At 43.2% G+C, this 14586-nt stretch overlaps 1 long non-coding RNA gene across 1 annotated transcript; it reads right to left on the bottom strand.

Annotated features, from left to right (window-relative positions):
- Positions 1–1986: 1986 nt before the first annotated feature.
- On the bottom strand, positions 1987–13992 carry LOC142826595 (uncharacterized). Its single transcript, XR_012900819.1, has 3 exons — positions 13932–13992; positions 13402–13506; positions 1987–2242 (listed from the first exon to the last, which is right to left on the bottom strand). It is a non-coding gene; the product is annotated as an uncharacterized LOC142826595 (long non-coding RNA).
- Between the last annotated feature and the right edge of the window lie 594 nt (positions 13993–14586).

Below are 14586 nucleotides of genomic sequence, written 5' to 3' on the forward strand. Positions count from 1 at the left end.
ACCAGGGGAACTAAAATGTGAAAATATACAGTTGAGAAAATACAATAAAGAGGAATTTTGCTCCAGTTGTTTACTGGGTTGCTAGAGAATAGACTCTTCTTTCACTCTATGTAACTCAAGATCCCATATGGCCCAGAAGTCACATTAACAAAACTGCTGAAATTCATGGGATTCATGAAATACATGTTGCCATTAGAGCTGGTTGAAACTCCACTTTTTTTCTTCATGAAAAATTTCTACATTGCAAGATTTGTTTCCTTCCATGTCACAAGCAAAAGATCAAACAAACACACCGGGATTTTTCCATAAAATAGAAAGTCCATACAATTGTGTTAGTAGATACCCAAACATCGTGTTTATGAAATAAACTACTCTTCCTGGGGCCCTCAGTAGCTGCTGACTGAAATTAGCATTCTTGTCACTTTCACAGCATCTAATTAGCGATGGGCAGGCAACAGTGCAGAGAACACTCATCTTACTAGTATCAATCAGCAGTTGTCAGGGCTTCTAGGATTCATGGCGTTAGGACAGCCCTGTTCCATGGACTGTTCTAGGGCCTCGACACCCTAGGACATCCAGATTCAGGATAATTGGCTCTCCGGACTGCCTGACTTTCAGGACAAGTGGCTCCTGAGTCTTCATGGAGTTATGCTGAAGCTATAGGGTCCCAATTGCAAGGCAGACCTTCAGTCGGGTTGCCAAGGAGCTGGGTCAGTGAGCTAGCTGGAAAGCCATCTGGCAGGCACGGCTCTGTTGGAATCTCCTCAGGGCTCAATGGGGAACCTAGTTTTCCATGATTAAAAACCCAACATTCTCTGATAAAAAGAACATAAACACGGTGGTTTCCACAATTAAAATGAAATGCTGAACTTAAGTTTCCCTAGTCACAATGTATACATATGGCTATCAGTTGAACATAACATTTTACGGATATACAATAGAAACCCATTTATCCAGGCCTCCATTTTCTAGCTCTCCATATTAACTGAATCACCAGCTGCCTGAGGCTGACAGCAGCAGGGCTCAAGTGGTCAGCCCCAGATGGCTAGTGCTTTGCTTAATACCCAGAGTTGGATAATGGGGGTTTAAGGTTCTACTGTATACTTTTTTTAATGAAACATAAAAACTAAAGAGTTTTTGTAAAAACGCAATTTCTGTGTTTTTCTATGGCAAATGGATTTCTAGAATCCCTAAGGTACATCTACACAGCAGCATTATTTTAGAATAACTGACATTATTCCTAAATAACAAAGAGCACATCTACACTGCAGGCTTGTATTTTGAAATAATGTTGAACTGGAGGACTTCTTATTCCAACTGATGGTAACCCTCATTTTATAAGGAGTAAGGGAAGGAAGAGTGTTCTTCCTTCAACTTCCTGCTGTGTAGACAGCACCAAAAGCCAAGTTAAGCTATTTCGACTTCAACTTAGCAATTGACGTAGCTCAGATTACATAGCTTAATTCAACTTTCACCCTGCTATGTAGACATACCCCTAGTGATCAGTAAAGAAGATCCTTCAAAAGCAATATGCTTCCACTAAACATTTTACTTTCAACATATTGGCTTTTTCTGATGAAAAACTGTTCTGTCAGAAAATTTCTGGCCAGCAGTAGCTGCTATTCACTAGACAATTAATTAGCCATGCGAATGCCATCAAATTTCACCATTCTGGGACTGCTAGAGCTTGGAATTAAGAATAGGTTTCCTTTTCTTAGGAGATGGTTACTCATTTTCTTGAATATTAAGAAGGAAAATGTAAAACCACTCATTCAAAATTCTTGTATGTGCAAAATTTCCTTAATGAAACCTGCATATAAGCAAAACTGATCTGGCTTTGGTTTTCATTAGGTACTCAGACTAGGTTCAGCTCATGAAGATTTCAGCAAATCTGGAATGATTTATGTTTTGCATGGCTTCCACCACAAAACAGATGAAATCCTACAGCCGTGGCTGAGTTTCCCTTTGAGTTTTGGGGCTCATTTAAACTCAAAACCCAAGAGAAGTGAACTTACATGGGCTAAAACCAGAAAAAGAATTCACATGAAACCTCTACAAAGTAAAACCACTGGAGTTTTGTCAGTTCTATTGAAAAGCCATAAGAGACGGGTAATTTAGGGGAGAACAAAGCATTCATTAATCTAGCAGCAATGATAGTGTGCCATGCTGTACACATTGACATCTGAGGAGTAATCTGTAGATTCTTGCAGTCCAGACTGGACTATCCAAGGAAGTCTTGATCCTGCAATGGAATCAACAACAACGTAAGAAACCTCTAGATCACATCTCATTGAAAGATTGATGCTGGAGCGAGACATTTCAGAAGCATTAGTCAGTGCCAAAGTGGTCATCAATGAAGTCAACTTTTACCAACAGATACCAAACTGTGGTATCTAGGATACCATTTTAATTCCCTCTACCTAAAACAGAATTATAGCTATTAATAAATGGTGCCTGTCAATGATAACTGCTCTGTCTACTTCTAACCTGCTAAGCTATCTCAGGGTATGTCTACACTACCCCCCTAGTTCGAACTAGGGGGGTAATGTATGCATACCGAACTTGCTAATGAAGCCCGGGATTTGAATTTCCCAGGCTTCATTAGCATAAAGCCGGCGCCGCCATTTTTAAAAGCCGGCTAGTGCGAACCCCGTGCCGCATGTAGCCGTGCGGCACGGGGTTCGCACTAGCCAGCTTTTAAAAATGGCGGCGCCGGCTTTATGCTAATGAAGCCTGGGAAATTCAAATCCCGGGCTTCATTAGCAAGTTCGGTATGCATACATTACCCCCTAGTTCGAACTAGGGGGGTAGTGTAGACATACCCTCAAGGATCTCTTTCTTCACATTAATAGTGAGTCTTAGGACCAAATTTTCAACCAGTTCTCTCCCTGATGTTCATGAATGAATATGCAAAATGACTGGCATACACAGAAGCCTATGCCTGCCTAGACCCTTTAAATAGGTGTAACATTGCACACATCTAAGTGTTACAATCTGCAGCTGAAAATCTATTAAGATGGGGTTTTGACAACCAAATCTCAACATTCATGTGTATGTGTGTGTTGGATTTATTCACTCTTGCACCTTTATCGTATGCCAGATGTGTATGTATGCGTGTAAGCTTGTAGGAATATAAACAGAACCTGGGGCTGAAATCAGACCTACAGGAAACACCACAGTCCAAAACAAGTGGTAACGAATAAGTCATTGAGGACAAAGACCTCACTATTACATCTGGAATTGCCTGTTACTGTATGATTTATTTTGTCCTTTGCAGTAGTGCCGAATGGCCCCAGTGTGTGAAGTGCTACACATATTCCAAATGACTCTCCCTGCTCCAAAGAGTTTACAATTAGAGCTGATCACCAAATTCCAACTAAAACTGCTTTGTCAGAATGTTGCTGAAATAGAAACATTTGGGTCCAGATCTAACTCTGAACATTGCAGTTTTTCCCTGTCACAGTCGTGCGTGGTACCAAAACTCTTGATCTCAAAACTGCCAAACTTTGAGAAGCCTTTGAATCAGTCAGGGCCCATCTCTAATTAAAACATTTTCCCTATGGCAGATGGCAAGGCAAGATGCTTCTCATTTTCTCTCGAAAAGATCAAAAGCCAGCTGGTTAATCAACAGATTCCAACTGGCAATGTTTGTTCTGAGTCATTTAGATGACCTGGAAATAGGAAGAAGGGAGAATTTGCTTCTCTTAGGCATATAAAACCTCCCTGATTCAGTGCTGTGACAAGCTTATGGATATGTTGAGGCCAATCTGTCACTATCTGATCCCCTAATATGCCTCAGTCTTTTGAACAGTGTGTGTCCAAATGAGAATCTGGGGTCTCAGTACCTCTGAAATTGGAGGATGTTTGAAATTCAAACCTAGATTTGGATCAGAATTTTGTAAACAAATCTTTGCTTAAGGAGGCCAAATTCTGGCCACTTTACTCCGGCTAGATAGTAGTTTACTCTATAAATAGTTTCATTCAGTGTGAATACCCTCAGAGGAAGAGATTATTCTACACGAATGTTCCTGAATCTAGCCAGTAATGAGCAGAAGCAAAACCTCAGCTCTGAACACCCTATATATTAGGAAGTAAAGGATAAGATGGGGATCCATATCCAAGGCTCCAGTAGCCCACATCTAAACAATCCTGAACTACAAAGGAGAAAGAAGAGAACTTCTAGCAGCTAGAAAGTGGGTAAGGGAAGAAGTCTCTTTCTTAGCATCTAGGGGAGGCATCACTCTGCACAAAATCTCAGAGGGGTAGCTGTGTTAGTGTTTAACTTTAAAAATGAGTAGTCCTGTAGCACCTTATGGAATAACAAATGTACAGGATCAAGAGCTTTTGTGGGCAAAACCCACTTCATCAGTTGAGTTTTATCAGCACAAAGTGATGTAGTTTGGTCTAGGGATGTAATAGTGTGACGTAGTGGGGGGTAACCTGCTAATTCTCTGGCTGCTGTCTGTAGTTCCACAGAGCAGACAATCGATGAGTCACTGTGCAAAGAGGGTATCCCAACTGGTTTGGCCAGCTGACCCCCATGGAGAGGGAGTTAGTTCCTGGCTGGAAAGCAGGGAAGAAGGAGCTGGGGAGGGGGGCTAGGACTCCCCTATCTCAAGGGGGCACTGAGGCCTCTTAGCCCCCAGTTCCTGTAACCAGATTACATCTGTGCTATGCTGTATCCTGGAGGAGCAATAAACCACCTTCAATTCCACTGGCTGGTGGAGTCTGTTTGTGCCATTTCGGGGTGCAGGAGATGGGGGACCCCCAACGCGCCGTCACACTGGTGTCAGAAGTGGGATGCACTGCACCCCGTGGATGGAGCTTCCAGTGGCGAGCGACAAGGCGCCGTAGAAGCAAGAGCCCTGGAGCAAGCGTGCTAGAGACAGAGCAAAGCGGTTCCGGGGAATCATGGGGCGCTGCAACACTAGACTGATGAGTCTGCACCGAGGGGACCAGAGGGCAGATGGCCTACGCCCGACTCTTGAAGGCAGAGCTGGTGGGGCTGTGCAGAGAGAGGGGCTTGCCTGTGCAGAAAGCAGCCAAGGCCCAGCTGATTGCCCAGCTGGAAGAGAATGACCAGCCACAGGGCCAGGATCTTATCCCCAGGGGAAGCAGCCAGACCCCCCCCCCCCCGAGAGTGTGTCAGGCTCAGAGAGGGGGAGGAGCGCTGGAACCCACCGGAGAGATGAGACAGCGTCTCCCGGGAGGCCTGCAAGCCGTAGCCCATCTAGGGCAGGGGCCAGCCCAGCGGAGCTGTGGAGGCTGGAGATCCAGCTGCAGATAAAGGAATTGGAAGCACAGGACCGAGAGAAGGAGCGCCAAGATCGAGAAAGGGACCGCCAGGACCGAGAGAGGCAGCGACAGCATGAGCTGGCCATGGCAGAGCGGAGAACCGGTGGGGCACCGGCTGCGCCAAGTGCAGATGGGTCCCAGGGTCCCGGGACTGCCAGACGCTTGGAGAGGCTCGTGCTGGCCCAACTGAAGGACATGGGCGACATAGACGGGTTCCTCAGCTCCTTTGAGAGGGCCTGTGGACTGCAACGGGTTCCCCCAGCCGACTGGCTGCAGGAGCTCGTCCCCGCACTGAGCCAGGAAGCGGCTGGAGTGCTCAGTCAGCTGGAGGACCTACAGCCAGGGGATTACAACCGAGTCAAGGAGGCCCTGCTGCACAAGTTCGGGCTGACCCCCGAGTTGTACAGGAAGAAGTTCCGGGGGGTACAGAAAGGGCCATGGGAGACCTATGTGAATCTGGCCTCCCGCCTGTCGCAATACGCCGTCACAAATAGTATAGTTGATTAACTGATTAACCAATAAGCAAATGCTTATAGGTTAATGCTATAGACTACACGCATTCCCCCTCCCACCCGCCACTTGCCAGTACAGTAATTCCTCATTTAACACTATAGATGCATTTCTGAAAATGTTTGTGCTAAGCGAAAACGTGCTATGCGGGGTCAATTTTCCCATTAAAAATAATGGAAAAGGTGGGGGGTTGAGTTTCAGGTGATGGTGGCAAAGTCAATTTTTGTTGGTGCTGGGTCGTCAATGTCAACATTAGATATCTAGCGACACAAGATAACTAGCAACATAAGTTGCCGCAGTTTGTTAAAACACAAAGATAAATACATGAGTGGAGGAGTACTGTGATCACATGTATTCATCCGCTCATACGTATTACCACTGTTTTCACCCACTTATACCGCCACACGAAGTAGTCCGCCACTTGATTATTTTTGTGTTATTTTGGGGGTGGTCGCGTTATTCAAAAAACATTCCCTAAAAAAATCGTGCTACTGTGAAAACGTGTTAAGTGGGTACATGTTAAATGAGTAATTACTGTTCATTTTTTAGCAGACTGGCCAGCAGCTCAGCTCAGTCCTGGCTTGAAATGGATCTGGGACCTACCCCTACTGTGGCTCTGCATTTAAAGTGTATTAGGAGCTGTGTGGGCAGGCAGCCCAGCTCATTTCTGGCTTGAACCAGGTTCGGGAGCTCAGACCCACCCTAGACAGGGGCTGCTGCCACCCTGGGCTGCTGCCTCCAATACAGAGGCAGCAGTGTAGAGAGGCAGGCGGCTCCTCAGGAGTGAGGCTGGAGCACACTGGCTGCCGGCCCCACCCCCGATGCCTATGGAATACTCGACTAACTGACAAGCATTCTTGAGGTTACTCGACTATTCAGTTAACTGATGTTTAACATCCCTAGTCTGGTCCCAGGGGCTAGAATGCAAAGTAATGAAATGTGGCATCCCTGCCAATAGATTTGGACAAGTAGAACAACAATTTCTTTTGTTCCTGCATCCCCAATCATCTTATCTGAGAGGGGGGTTGTGATTTTAGGTTGCAAACTGGTGATCTGCTCTTTTGGTTCTCAGTGTACATAATTCAAATAATTAACAGTAGCCTGATGTCCCTATTCAAGTAAAACTCAGTCCTTAGCTGAGTAGAAAGTAAATAAAATGTCAGGATTTCATCCCATGATATGTAGCCAACACCTGGCATAAAATCAGAAAATGTTCCAGTTAATGGAAGAATAGGAGAAATATCTATCAAGTTCAATTATAACATACTTTAAGGATAATATAGCTTATCGTCATTAACTAAAGTAGCTCTTCTCATTTCAGCCCAGTGGACAGATCATCAGGTCATCACTTCATCTCTTCCCTAATGCTTTGTTCTCTTTTCTCTAAGGTAGAAATGCATTTGAGTTCTAACAATGAATATGTGCTTGCATCCCTGTATTTCGGTAGGCATCCTAAACTCAGAAATGGAATAAAAATAATCCCTGTGTTTATTTTCATCTCACTGTGGGCAACTTATCTCCCTAAAATCCTCCATTGTTGCTCAGCATGGCAGGACGTGACAGCACAAGCAACTTTTACAACAATATAATTATTTTACCAAAACCCCATTAAGCTGCCACGTAACTATTCTAAGTTTACAAAATAAAAATTAATTAGTTACAAATCACACTGCCTGTACAAGATACTGGCTATTAAATCAATGGGAGGAAAGGGGGATTTAATCTCAGAACTACGTAGTTTTCAAAGGGAGCTGTTGCAAAGAAATAATTTTCAAATGAAACTATTAAATTTAGTGCTTTAATACTTTTCCCTTTGGAAAAGACCTTTTCTCCATGAAAGCTGGAAACAGCCTCTCATGGGATTGATTCCAAATCAAATTCAGTGGAGTAGCTGGGATAGTGTGCTCAGATGCATATGTCCAATTAAATGCATATATGCGCTCAGAAGAAAAAGCCAGCTGAATTACCTCCCAAGCACAGAGCTTGTAGAGAGGCAGATGGGATCTTTATTCCAGCAAGTTTGCTGAGCAAACATGAGAGAAAGAATGTGGGAGAAATGCATGTGAAAGCAAATACTTCATACCTTATAAAATCCCCACTGGCTAATTACAAAAATCTCTTAGAAATGCCAATTAGTCAGGTTTCTCTTTGTCCTTTTTAATTCTTCTACTCCTACTAAATCAGTATCTAAGACAAATTAATGGCTCTTCAAACTCTAGGTCAAATTCAGAGGCAAGAGGAGGTAGGATGAAAGCCTGTGTTTAATTTTGCACCATGATCTAACCTTGGACAAGCAGAGAGGGAGAGAAGGAAATAATTTAGCTTGATTAAATAACTAAAGTTACAGTGTCTTGAAAAAAAACAACTGGCTTTCAGGCACAGAAATATCAATGCATCCTTTGACCGAAAACCATTACCTCTGCTAGTTGTGAACTCATGACAAATTTGCTTTAGAGGCATTTCATTTTTAATTCACTAGACACCTTATCTCCTCCTAGATAACAGCCCACAAAATGTTGAAATACTTCAAGGCTGAATTACTAACCAGCTACTCCCCATGTGCCCTAGATAGGCTCTGTGCAAAACAAGGTTCTCCCATCCAGAAATGTCTGCTGGTTTGAACCTTTTCCAGCAGGTGCACAAAATCTGGCCTTGGAAAGTGGCAAGAGTGGGAGGGAGGGCAGCCTGCTTAAACGTTATGCATCGGTTTGAGCTCCTTTATGCAACAAAAGATGTAATGGAGCATTTGCCTGCTGCAGAAAAAAAGAGATTGTGGCCCACACTGTCTCAATAACGTGGAAATGTTCTGGGTGGCCACACTAAAATAAAAGGCCATCCCCTCCATTATTTTCACAATAGGACTTGGAAGGACAGATTCTCAGCTGGTGTTAATCGGTGTAACTCTACCGATATCAGTGATAGTCTCCTGATTTATGCCAGGATCCTGCCTATTACTCCAATCTTTTTTTTAAAGCTCTTTACCTTTTCGAATGTACCTTGTAGTGAGTGTAGGAGAGAAGGGGGGGAGGGAATACCAATTGCTACCAAAGCAGACTGGCTTTTTTTTTTTAATATGAAAAGTAAATCACACTCATAAATCTCCTCCCCTCCCTCAGGCCTCGTTATATTCTTGATAAATAGGCTGATCAGCCCCGAATTGAAAAACACCCCCCTGGGGGAAGTGCTTATGTGGTCATGTTTTGATAGCTACACTTTAAAAGGAAGTGTAAACATGTGGAATCACGTATGTGTGCTTTCAAGGGAGATTAGATTGAACTATTTCCTAAAAATATCCTGGATATAGCAAAGGGATGAGTGTGAAAAGTTTTAGAGAAACAATAGAGAAAAAGGAGGTAAGCATATACGAATCAACTGGCTTATTAACACCCATCATCTGCATAACTATCCTGTTGTCCAAGGATCTCAAAGGACTTTGCAAACATTAGTAGCAGAGATCCTGGACCACCTGTGCAACTGTGTCGGGCCATAAGGAGAAGTGACACACCCCCTATATCCTACAGGAGCTGCCTCACATGTTCACTGCAAGCACAGAGATAGCTGTACTCAAGGTACTTCCCTTGCAACACTGGTGCGTGGGACTGGGTAGAGGGGGGCTCTGGACGGGTGAAACCTTTGGCTCCACTTAGTGCACCAGTCAACACAGCTGAACCGGTGTGGGGTGGCTATCGGCTACGGGTCAGGGGTAGTAGCATGGGAGCAAGATGAGGGCAGAGAAGAAATAACAGTTCCTTCTCTGAGTTCCTCCTGCTTGCTGCGCACCAGCCCTTCCACAGGGCTGTGAGCCAAGCAGCAATCCAAGGCAGGGAAGTATTACCAAGCCCATTTTACAAACAAGCAAGCTGAGGCACAGAGATAAGGTCAATATTTTTCCAAAGTGGGTGTCTACTGCTCAGTACCTAAATCTGTTCTTAGGCCCCTAGATAAAAGCAGTCTGATTCTCAGTGAGGCTGTGGGTGCACAGCACTTTTGAATATGAGGCCACATGAATTTGGGAGCCTAACTGTTCACCCAAACTAAAAAAATTGGGCCTAAGGGTGCGTCTAGACTACATTTTTTTCTGAAAGGAGATATGCAAATTCGGTGCTAATTTGCATATCTTCTGATCTCATTTTCGAAAGTGGGCCTTTCGAAAATGAAAGTAGTCTGGACGCAGTTTTTCAGAAAAAAACTTTCGAAAAGCCGCGTAAACCTTTTTTTAGGTAGAGAGGTTTTTTTCAAAAAGGGGTTTTTCCGGGAAAAAAAACGCGTCCAGACTACTTTTGCTTTCAAAAGACTCACTTTCGAAAATGCGATCAGAAGTAGATATGCAAATTAGCACCAAATTTGCACATCTCTTAAAAAAAAACCATAGACTAGACGTACCGCAAGAGACTTGCCTAAGGTTCTACAGTAAATCAGTGACATACCCTAGACAAGGACACAGGAGTCCTCAGCACAGGATTGGCAATCTCTCACCATAGTCACTAGCTTTCAAACAGCCATCCACAACAGTTCATCATTGCACATGGGATTAGTGATGGATGCATTCATGCAGCAGTAACATTCCATAGGTTTCTTTTCTAAACAAAAGCCATCTACAGACAGTAAGGGATTAAACCTCCCAATATCCTGGCTGTATCTATACTACAAAGAAAAGTCGGAAAAAGATACACAAATTGCAAATCACAATTTGTGTATCTTTTCCCGCTCCTCTTTCTGGAGAGGCTTTTCCAAAATTTGGTGTGTCTACATGGTGCCAAATTTCAGAAAAGCCTCTTCTTTGGGCACATCCCTTCTTCCTCGTACAACAAGGTTTACACGGATGGTGAAAGAATGCATCCGCTTTTCCAAAAAAAAAATTCAGAAAAGCAAACACGTTCCTTTGACGGGGCATAGGTTTTGTGGGATACCTTCCCGGAAAAGAGCTGCAGTGTAGATGTAGCATCAGTATGATAGTGAAGTATTAGGACCTCCTATTTGACAGGTATGAGAGAGAAACGATATGACTCACCTAGAAGTGGCTATTCTGCTTTCCACCAGGAGGGTGACTCAGACATAATGCATGGTCAGCATCATTCTGCCCTGATCCTCTTCCTCACTGCATTTTCCACTAGCAGGGGCAGGAATTTGCCCCGACACACCTTTCTATTGTCAGATTCTAGAAATCAAATTTCCTAGACTACTTAAAAACTATCTGTGTTCCTTTCCTGAATCTCACCCTACATATCATACTAACACTGAACAGGACTAGGAATCTAGTGTGGAAACACATCTAAATACATGCAAATCTGCCATGATCTTTTGAAACCACTCAACCTTAATTTTTGCTGGATATTCTGTCATTTTAAAACATCTGCTCATGCAAATGCTTACTCACATATTTAACTTTCCTCACGTGAGCAAGTCAAGAGTGCATGTAAGTGTTTAAATGCCCATGACCTACCTTCCTATGCATTTGTTATAACTGAGTATCTTGAAATGTAATTTCCCCCCATAAAGTACTTTGCAAAAATAGAGATACATCTGTTTCTACCACATTTGAGCAACTTATGATTTGAGTATGATTATATACTGCACAAAATCATATGCCAATAAATATCTACTCATTTATATTTTTATATCCACACCTACATATTGACTTGCATGCTCATTGTAAAGAAATTTACAAATAAGGCTGATTTGGCAGTTTTCAACACTTAGGACTATAGGTCACTGATTTATACCTAATACAATCTCCTTATGTCTAATACTGGACCTTGATTGGATGTATACTAACATTTTTTGTGCTGGGAATATCTAAATAGGCACCTAGAGTATTCCAGCTATCCCACAATGCTCCTTAAAATGTTTGTATTCCTGATTTTCTCAGACCGACTAATATTCAAAATCTGATGAAAGAACGACAGTTGCTTCTATTCTAATTTTATTGACTAAAAAGCCTCCATGCCACATGGCAGAATGAAAAGGATAATATGTCATTCATGTTTGCTTTTCAATGCCTATAGATTTTTACTGATGCTCTATTTTACAATGCTTCAGTCCTACAAACTGCTTAATAAGGGCAGAACCCCATAGTCCCATCCCCAGAAACTAATGGTGGTGCAAATGTGCAAGAGCCTATCTGCACAGCACAGAACTGTAGTTTATGTACTAGCTCTGGTCTGAGAATTCTGAAATTCTGTTGCTCTGCTCCTTTGTATTTCAACTTCCACTAGTGGTGACAGTGTATGACTCATCTTAGCTCATGCTTACATGTCATTTCCCATTATTCATTGAGTATGAAACCACAAGAAGAAGCAAAAATCCAACTATTTCATACCTCACACTTGTGTTTATTTTGAACTGATCAGTCATGGTGACATCTGTTTGGCCATAATCCTGATTTTTAAATACATATTGTTACGTTCTGTGCAAAACCATGCTTTGTTGCACCACTATAAAGGCCAATAGAGGCTGATGTATGCATTTTGCAAATCAAGAACATTTTAGGAAAGCCCACCTTGAAACTCCAGTAATTTGCCAGTAAATGTAGTTCATGATCTCACAGCATTCCAACTTTAGCTCTGGACTTGAAATCAACCAGTGGGCAGGATTCCAAGTGAAAAAAAACAACCAATAACCCCAAACCTCTTCCTCCCTATCTGTTCTGTTTCTAAACAATAAATTGCAATCTTTGATGTAAACCTTTTTGAAAAGTATTGTGGTCATTTAGTTATTCCTTTCCTGGACTCCTGGTAATTCTTCTGTGTCTTTGCTACAATGTTGATTCATATTTTAAGACTTGAAGAGACTGTTCTGACCACCTAATCTGGCCTCCTGACCAACAGAGGCCACAGAACTTCACCTGGAAAATTTTACTCAGCAATTTCACCCATTGCATCAACTCCCAAAACTTGTGGTTGAGCTTCAGTATATCTTTTAGAAAGACCTCCTTGACTTAGTCTCTAAGGGTATGTCTACACTACCACCCTAGTTCGAACTAGGGTGGTAATGTAGTCAACCAGAGTTGGAAATGAAGGCCGTGATTTGAATTTCCCGGGCTTCATTTGCATGTTGCCGGGCACCGCCAATTTTAAATTCCACGAGGAGTACAGGTAGTTCGGAATAGGAAGCCTAGTCCGAACTACCTAGTTCGTGTCGCGTGTAGCCGCAGGGCACGGAGTCCGAACTAGCGGACATTTAAAATTGGCGGCACCCAGCAACATGCAAATGAAGCCCGGGAAATTGGCAGTGCCCGGCAACATGCAAATGAAGCCCGGGAAATTCAAATCCCGGCCTTCATTTGCAACTCCGGTTCACTACATTACCACCCTAGTTCGAACTAGGGTGGTAGTGTAGACATACCCTAAGTGGCAGAAAATTTACCGCATCCTTAGTAATCTGTTCAAATGAGTAAATACCCTTACAGTTCGAAATTTAGGCCTTATTTCCCATTTGATTTGTTCTATTTTCACCATTGTGATCTTGTCCCACCTTGGCTGCTAGACCTAAAAACCCACTAGTAGCAGATTTATCCACCCCGTGTATTTATTTCTAAACTGAACAAGTGGCCTCTTAATCTTCTCATTGATAAACTAAAAAGACTAAGCTCCTTACCTCTCGCTCTGTAAGGTATGCTTTTCAGACCAGAAATCACTCACGTTACTCTTCTCCTAGGCTTATCCAGCTGGGCAGCATCCTGTGTAAAGGGCGGGCACAGACCTGGACACAGGATTACAGCAGTCGCTACTAGTTAGAGTAGCACTTCACTACCACTGCTCAGCATTTCTGTATTGTGGCAAAGCTCCGGCCCTGCCCTGTGAGTCCTGCACTTCTAGGCAGTTACTATATGCCTCAGAGATACTACCCTGCCTCTCATTTTTTCTAGAGGCCAGGGTCACAGCTCACTGAGCCATTTTCACCATTTGCAAAGTCAAGGGACTGGGGTGAGACCCCTTGGCAATTCTGGCCTACATTTCCAGACACAGACTTTTTAGTGGTGTAGGGGGAGTTGGGGGAACCCAGGCCCACTCACTACTCCAGGTTCCAGCCCAGGGACCCTAGGTAGCAGCAATCTAGCCCCAATACAGCAGCCTTTTCCCTGGGCTACTTCCCCAAATGTTCCCCTAGTACGTTCTCCCTGGTACCTGAGTGAATCTTTCCTGCTTCAGCACAAACACTCTTTCCTTTCTCAGCAACGCATTTCCTTCTCTCAGTCCTTCACTCTTCTCCTTCCCCCTCCCTTACCTGAGGGGAAACCTTTTAAAGTAATCCAGCAGGCCTTAATTGGTTGCAGGTTCCTGACTAGCCTGTTGCTTCAGGTAAGCTCTTAGTTAGCCTCAGGCCTGCCTGCCTTGATTATGTGGCAGCAGTCTGGCAGTTTATTCAGGAAACAGAATCGGAGGAAGAGTGCTCTACACTGCAGGTCTTAACTTGAAATACAGTACTTCAACATTATTTCAAAATAACTGCCTGCTGTGTAGATGCAGACCAAGTTATTTCGAAATAATGTTGCTGTGAAGATGTACCCTTACAGAGTCACTGTTCTTTAGGCCAAGGCCTATGTTCTTTCTTCCTAGCCATAACGTGTTATTAAGAGGCATGTTGTTTGACTGTGTGCTGCTTACTTATCAATCCACATAACTCTATATAGGTGACCTCTCCTTCTTACTTACCATCCCACCGACCATTGTATCATCTGGAATCTTTATTAGCAACTTTATATTTAATTCCATATAAGTCAAAGTTAATAGCTATACCTTTAGCACTTTCCTAATCTCTTTGGGTATGTCTAAACGACAG

This window comes from Pelodiscus sinensis, chromosome 1 (assembly GCF_049634645.1).
Source record: "Pelodiscus sinensis isolate JC-2024 chromosome 1, ASM4963464v1, whole genome shotgun sequence".
Classification (NCBI taxonomy): Eukaryota; Metazoa; Chordata; order Testudines; family Trionychidae; genus Pelodiscus; species Pelodiscus sinensis.